Genomic DNA, 6,053 nt, shown 5'->3' on the forward strand with positions numbered 1-6,053 from the left:
AGGTACAGCCTCAGTAGCAGTAGCTGGAGTATTGGCTGCTCTGAAGATCACCAAGAACAAACTGTCAGACCACACCTTTGTGTTCCAGGGAGCAGGGGAGGTAAGAGGACAAAACATGCTGATCTTTGTTAATTATAAACTCTTTGTCCAATATTTATTAACGTTTGGAAACCTCACTCTCTTGAATCAAGCCTTGTAAGGTAACAAAAGCTGAAATGGCTTTATAATCATCATGTTGTATGCCAATGATTGGTTCGATTGGTTGGCAGCAAGATGCATCATGGGACGATGTGTCTTTTTTGACCAGGCTGCACTGGGCATCGCCCACCTGCTGATCATGGCCATGGCGAAGGAGGGAGTGTCCGCCACAGACGCCGCAAAGAAGATCTGGATGGTCGACTCCAGGGGCCTCATCGTCAAGGTAACTGCAATACCATAATATCATAGCTAATCAATGTTCCCTCAAAACATTTTTGGCACTGAGCAAATTTCAGTTCTGCTGAGCGCAAACTTGAACATTGGTCAAATTCTGTGCAACTTCCAGCACGTGCATTCTGTGAACACTGAGGCTGTACCAGCTTTAAGTTACAGTTTCAGACAGTGGTCAAGTAAGTAGGCTACTGTGGCTATTTGATCATAACGTAGGGTTACCAGAGGGGCCTATTATTCAGACTACAGTAGCAGCCAATGTGTGGTGTTCAATGTAGGCTGGCCCACAAATTGCTTTTGACGAACAAATCGGTCAGGAAAAAATTCTGTGTGGCACTTCCATGAGACTTTTTAAAACGAAACACGCAGGGCATAACATTAACCTGTTCATCCACTTGTCCTTCAGATAAGGAGGTGACTGAAAATGTTGTATGATGCTAAATAAAATGCATTGTTATTCCCATACCATTATTACAGAGCTTAGAGGGAACATTGCTCCTAATACACTTGAATAGCTTCAAAACACTGATCTGATAAGCATTCTCCCGAGCTGTCCATCTAGATATGTAGGATGCAACATCCTAGAGTTTCAGATAGAAATGTCATATGTAGAACAGTCATGCTGCACTGTCATGTAGAATAGGGAAGGTCAGTCATTTGTATCAGCAACATTCACAACATTGCTCCCTCCTGAACAGGATCCAGTAGTATGTCAGATTTACTGATGTCATCATTATGCGACCCACAGGGCAGAGGAAACCTGAACCATGAGAAGGAGGAGTTTGCCCATGACCACGCCCACATCAAGACCCTGGAGGAGGTGGTGCACACCATCAAGCCCACTGCCATTATCGGTCAGTCCCCATGATCACCTACTGGCTCAGCTGGACTCACCTGGGTTATGTACTAGGGCCTAAATGAGAACATTTTTTAGTGCCACCTTTGTCTCAGAAAATGTCTCCCAATTTCGTGCCCACAGAACACGTCTCTGGTTTCTCTTGACCTTACTTTTTTTGTAGATGGTATTTCATTAGGATGCCCATTAGATGTTGCGAAAGCAGCAGCTACTCTTCCTGGGGTCCACACAAAACATGACATAATACAGAACATTAATAGACAAGAACAGCTCAAGGACAAAACTACATAGATTTCTTTGTAAAGGCACACAGCCTACATATAATAATGCATACACACAAACTATCTAGGTCAAATAGGGGAGAGGCGTTGTGCCGTGAGGTGTTGTTTTATCTGTTTTTTGAAACCAGGTTTACTGTTTATTTGAGCGATATGAGATGGAATGGAGTTCCATGCAATAATGGCTCTATATAAGACTGTACGCTGAATTTGTTCTGGATTTGGGGACCGTGAAAAGACCCCTGGTGGCATGTCTGGTGGGAGGTGTGTGTGTGTCAGAGTTGTGTGAAAGTTGACTATGCAAACAATTTGGAATTTTCAACACATTGTCTATTTTTTAAAAGAAGAAGTGATGCAGTCAGTCTCTCCTCAACTCTTAGCCAAGAGAGACTGGCAGCATAGTATTACACAACATGTTCTTCATAATACCGCTAAGCTCAGAAGCTGAATTGAAACGAACAGATAATCAACATTGCAGAGCATCTCAGGATCATATGTATGTTTTGTTCTAATTTTTATTTAACCTTTATTTAACTAGTTAAGTCAGTTAAGAACAAATTCTTATTTACAGTGATGGCCTACCAAAAGGCAAAAGGCCTCCTGAGGGGATGGGGGCTAGGATAAAAAAAGAACATTGGTGGCAAATCTGATGGCCGAATGGTAAAGAACAGTACTTGTAATCAGTGCTCGTTTCCTATATGCAGGAGTGGCAGCCATCGCAGGGGCGTTTAATGAAAACATTATCAAGGACATGGCGTCCTTCAACGAGAGGCCCATCATCTTCGCCCTGAGTAACCCCACCAGCAAGGCAGAGTGCACCGCCGAGCACTGCTACCAACTCACCGAGGTACTGTAACTCTGAACTCTGACCCTAACCTAGAGAATAGAGATTCACTCTCAGTTCCCTTGTTTGAGTGCCGCTGAATGTACGCTTACTAAATATTGTTGTTGTCATAGAAATAGAATGAATGCTCTCTCATGCTCTCTCTCTCTCGCTCTCTCTCTCTCTCTCATATGCTCTCTCTCTCTCTCTCTCTCATATGCTCTCTCTCTCTCTCATATGCTTTCTCTCTCTCTCATATGCTTTCTCTCTCTCTCATATGCTTTCTCTCTCTCTCATATGCTCTCTCTCTCTCTCATATGCTCTCTCTCTCTCTCATATGCTTTCTCTCTCTCTCATATGCTTTCTCTCTCTCTCATATGCTCTCTCTCTCTCTCATATGCTCTCTCTCTCTCATATGCTTTCTCTCTCTCTCATATGCTTTCTCTCTCTCTCATATGCTCTCTCTCTCTCTCATATGCTTTCTCTCTCTCTCATGCTTTCTCTCTCTCTCATATGCTTTCTCTCTCTCTCATATGCTCTCTCTCTCTCTCATACTCTCTCTCATATGCTCTCTCTCTCTCTCTCATCTCTCTCTCTCATATGCTTTCTCTCTCTCTCTCTCTCTCTCTCTCATATGCTCTCTCTCTCTCATATGCTCTCTCTCTCTCTCTCTCATATGCTCTCTCTCTCTCATATGCTCTCTCTCTCTCTCTCTCTCTCTCTCTCTCTCATATGCTCTCTCTCTCTCATTCTCTCTCTCTCTCTCTCTCTCTCTTCTCTCTCTCTCTCTCTCTCTCTCTCTCTCTCTCTCTCTCTCTCTCCCTCCCTCCCAGGGGCGGGGCATCTTTGCGAGTGGCAGCCCTTTTAGTAAAGTGACCCTGGCTGATGGGCGCTCCTTCATCCCCGGCCAGGGGAACAACGCCTACGTGTTCCCTGGCGTGGCGCTTGGCGTCATCGCCTGCGGGGTACGCCAAATCTCTGACGACATCTTCCTCACCACAGCGGAGGTAACTGTTTATTTTATTTTGACATTTTCAACAAAAGACAAACTTTTGTAAAACATTTCAACGAAATACAAATAAAGTTTCCGAACTGCTGGGGTAAAGGGGAAGAGACTTGATCAAGAGAAATACACACACACATTTTTTTCAAATTATTTTAATGTCACATCTCAATTTCTATTTTCCATTCTCTTCTCTTTCTGTCACCCATAATCCCCTTTCTCGCCTCACTTTTCTTCTCTTGCCCAAATCCTTCCTTCCCTCATTTATTCACTTATTTTTTTCATTTCCTGTTTCTCACTCTCTGTTTCTCACTCTCTTACTCAGGCAATAGCTGACATGGTAACAGAGGAGCACCTAGCCGAAGGGAGACTCTACCCTCCCCTCAACAGCATCAGAGAGGTGTCCTTTAAGATTGCTGTCAAGGTTGGAAACTGACACCTCCCCACAAACCATTATCAATACCAGCATTATATTCCCAGTTCCCACCTCCACGCCGATTTGTTACTGCAGAGAAAGACACTTTCTCCATATCAATACATCAGCACTCTAACTAATTTCCCTTTCTCTCTACCAATCACTCTCCCAATCTCTAACCAATCTCTCTACCAATCTTTATCAATCTCTCAGGTGGTGGACTATGCGTACAGACACAACATCGCCTCCCTGTACCCGGAGCCCAAGGACAAGGAGGCGTTTGTGCTCTCCCACGTCTACAGCCCAGACTACGACTCCTTCATCCAGGACACCTACAACTGGCCCCAGGACGCCATGAAAGTCCAGAACATGTGAACTCCATCTCCCATCAGCCTCCTCTATCTCCATTGTTCGATCCCTGTCAGTACAGCAGAAGGGAGCCACATATCAGAAAACGCGCCACCGTCTCTTCTCTCCAGCACTCGCATATTTTCACCAATTATCACTCAACGCCTTCTGAAGTTAGGTCATCAATACGAGACACTCCTTTGCCCCTAGACACTCCCCAGTGCCCCTAGAAATGTACATCGTAGTTGGAGATGACCAATGCTTAGCCAGCACAGAGATCCTTTGAGGCGTATTTTTGAAGGTTCATTATTTTGAAGCCTCCTTTGTCTTTTGTAATTTTTTTGTTTGTCATATCGACAACAGTGTATCCATACAGTCATACTGCCAGGTTATAGTGCCACATCATTTCATGTATAAATTGAGGCAACCCTCAAACTGTTCTATACATTCTATTTCTATGTTCCTATATTCTAATCTGGAGACAGACTATTGACATCACCACAACACCATGTTATTCTATCTGTGTCCTGTGTCACCAAGGCCCTAATAACACACTATTGAGCTTTCTAGGCCTGGTCCAGTCTGTGTGGTCTAGCTTCAATAACTAACAGGCTAAACTCTCAAATAAATTCCATAGAAGTATTACAAAAGGCTAGGTCTCTCAGGCATCTATTGTAGGGTGCATCTCAGGAGTCTTACCTGGCTTTCTTCCCTTGACTCCTTTACTTAATCTTTACGGTATCTGCAAAAGTGGACATTTGAAAGCAAATTCCCATTAGGCATTCACCATATCGCCTTCACCTGTCCATTGTTTTTGAATCAGTCAGGATAAAAGGAGATGGGGGACGAGGACCCCATTAAGATAGGCCCCTTCTCCAGACATGAACGCACAAACCCTGATAGTGCCTGCCTCTGTTTGACCTTCTGACCTCACAATGTTATATCCTGCAGAGTCTTGTCTTTGGTTGGAGGATTCTATCAGATATTAGGAAGGAATGATATGTACAAGCCAGTTCACACTGTTCAGTACCTCCTCATTCATTTTCAAGCGTAACTCCATTATATTATTAAGTGGCATCTCCCTGTTGTCACTGCATACTCTAGGCTACACTCCTGCCAAAGCCTGGGTTAGGACAGGGCTAGATAGACAATCTATAGCACTTCAAGCCTTGTAAGGTAACACAAGCATGCATATGAAATGGCTTGATTATCTTGTTGCATGGCAGTGATTGTTTAGATTGCTTGGCAGCAGGATGCATCATGGGACTGTCTTTTTTACCCAGGTTGCACTGGGCGTAACCCACTTGCTGATAATGGCCATGGCACCACGAATGCCGCAAATACCAAAAAATATAAGGTTATAAGGGATATTTTATTTAAAAAATATATAAAAATTAGGACTTTTAATTTATTTTCAAAAACACTCCCTGTTCATCTTATATTTTTCCTCTAGACTTTGTCACTGATCGCCTGTTGATACGCGAGTGTCAGTAGAGTTTTAACAAGATGCATAGCTACATGGTTTTAGCCCCAATGTCACTACCAGTAGGAACTGACTTCAGGTCTGTGAGGTGCATAATGTTTATGTACAGAGGAATCTTTGGCAAGCACAGTGATTAGATATATGATTGCCTCTTTAAGTATGTTTTTTTTATATAATGGAGGGGTTGCTTATTTGAGTGTTGTTTTGTATAAAGCTTTGCCTGTTTCGGTTTAGATGTTTTTGCCAAAGGTAATAACAGAAACGGGGTGAATCTTATCTTTCCTTTTCCCCCGGAGAATATAATGCTCTGCTTAGGAGTGATGCACTACGAAAGGAATTATATTTCAGTTTTTTAAGGAAAGACTAAATGTTTTTGAAGGGAATAAAATTCACTTTTAGGTGAATATTGTAAACGAAA

At 43.0% G+C, this 6,053-nt stretch overlaps 1 pseudogene; it reads left to right on the forward strand.

The window, feature by feature from the left end:
• The window catches only part of LOC115113267 (NADP-dependent malic enzyme-like), a 29,134-nt pseudogene extending 23,081 nt beyond the window's left edge, over positions 1-6,053 (forward strand).

This window comes from Oncorhynchus nerka, linkage group LG3 (genome assembly GCF_034236695.1).
Source record: "Oncorhynchus nerka isolate Pitt River linkage group LG3, Oner_Uvic_2.0, whole genome shotgun sequence".
Lineage (NCBI taxonomy): Eukaryota > Metazoa > Chordata > Actinopteri > Salmoniformes > Salmonidae > Oncorhynchus > Oncorhynchus nerka.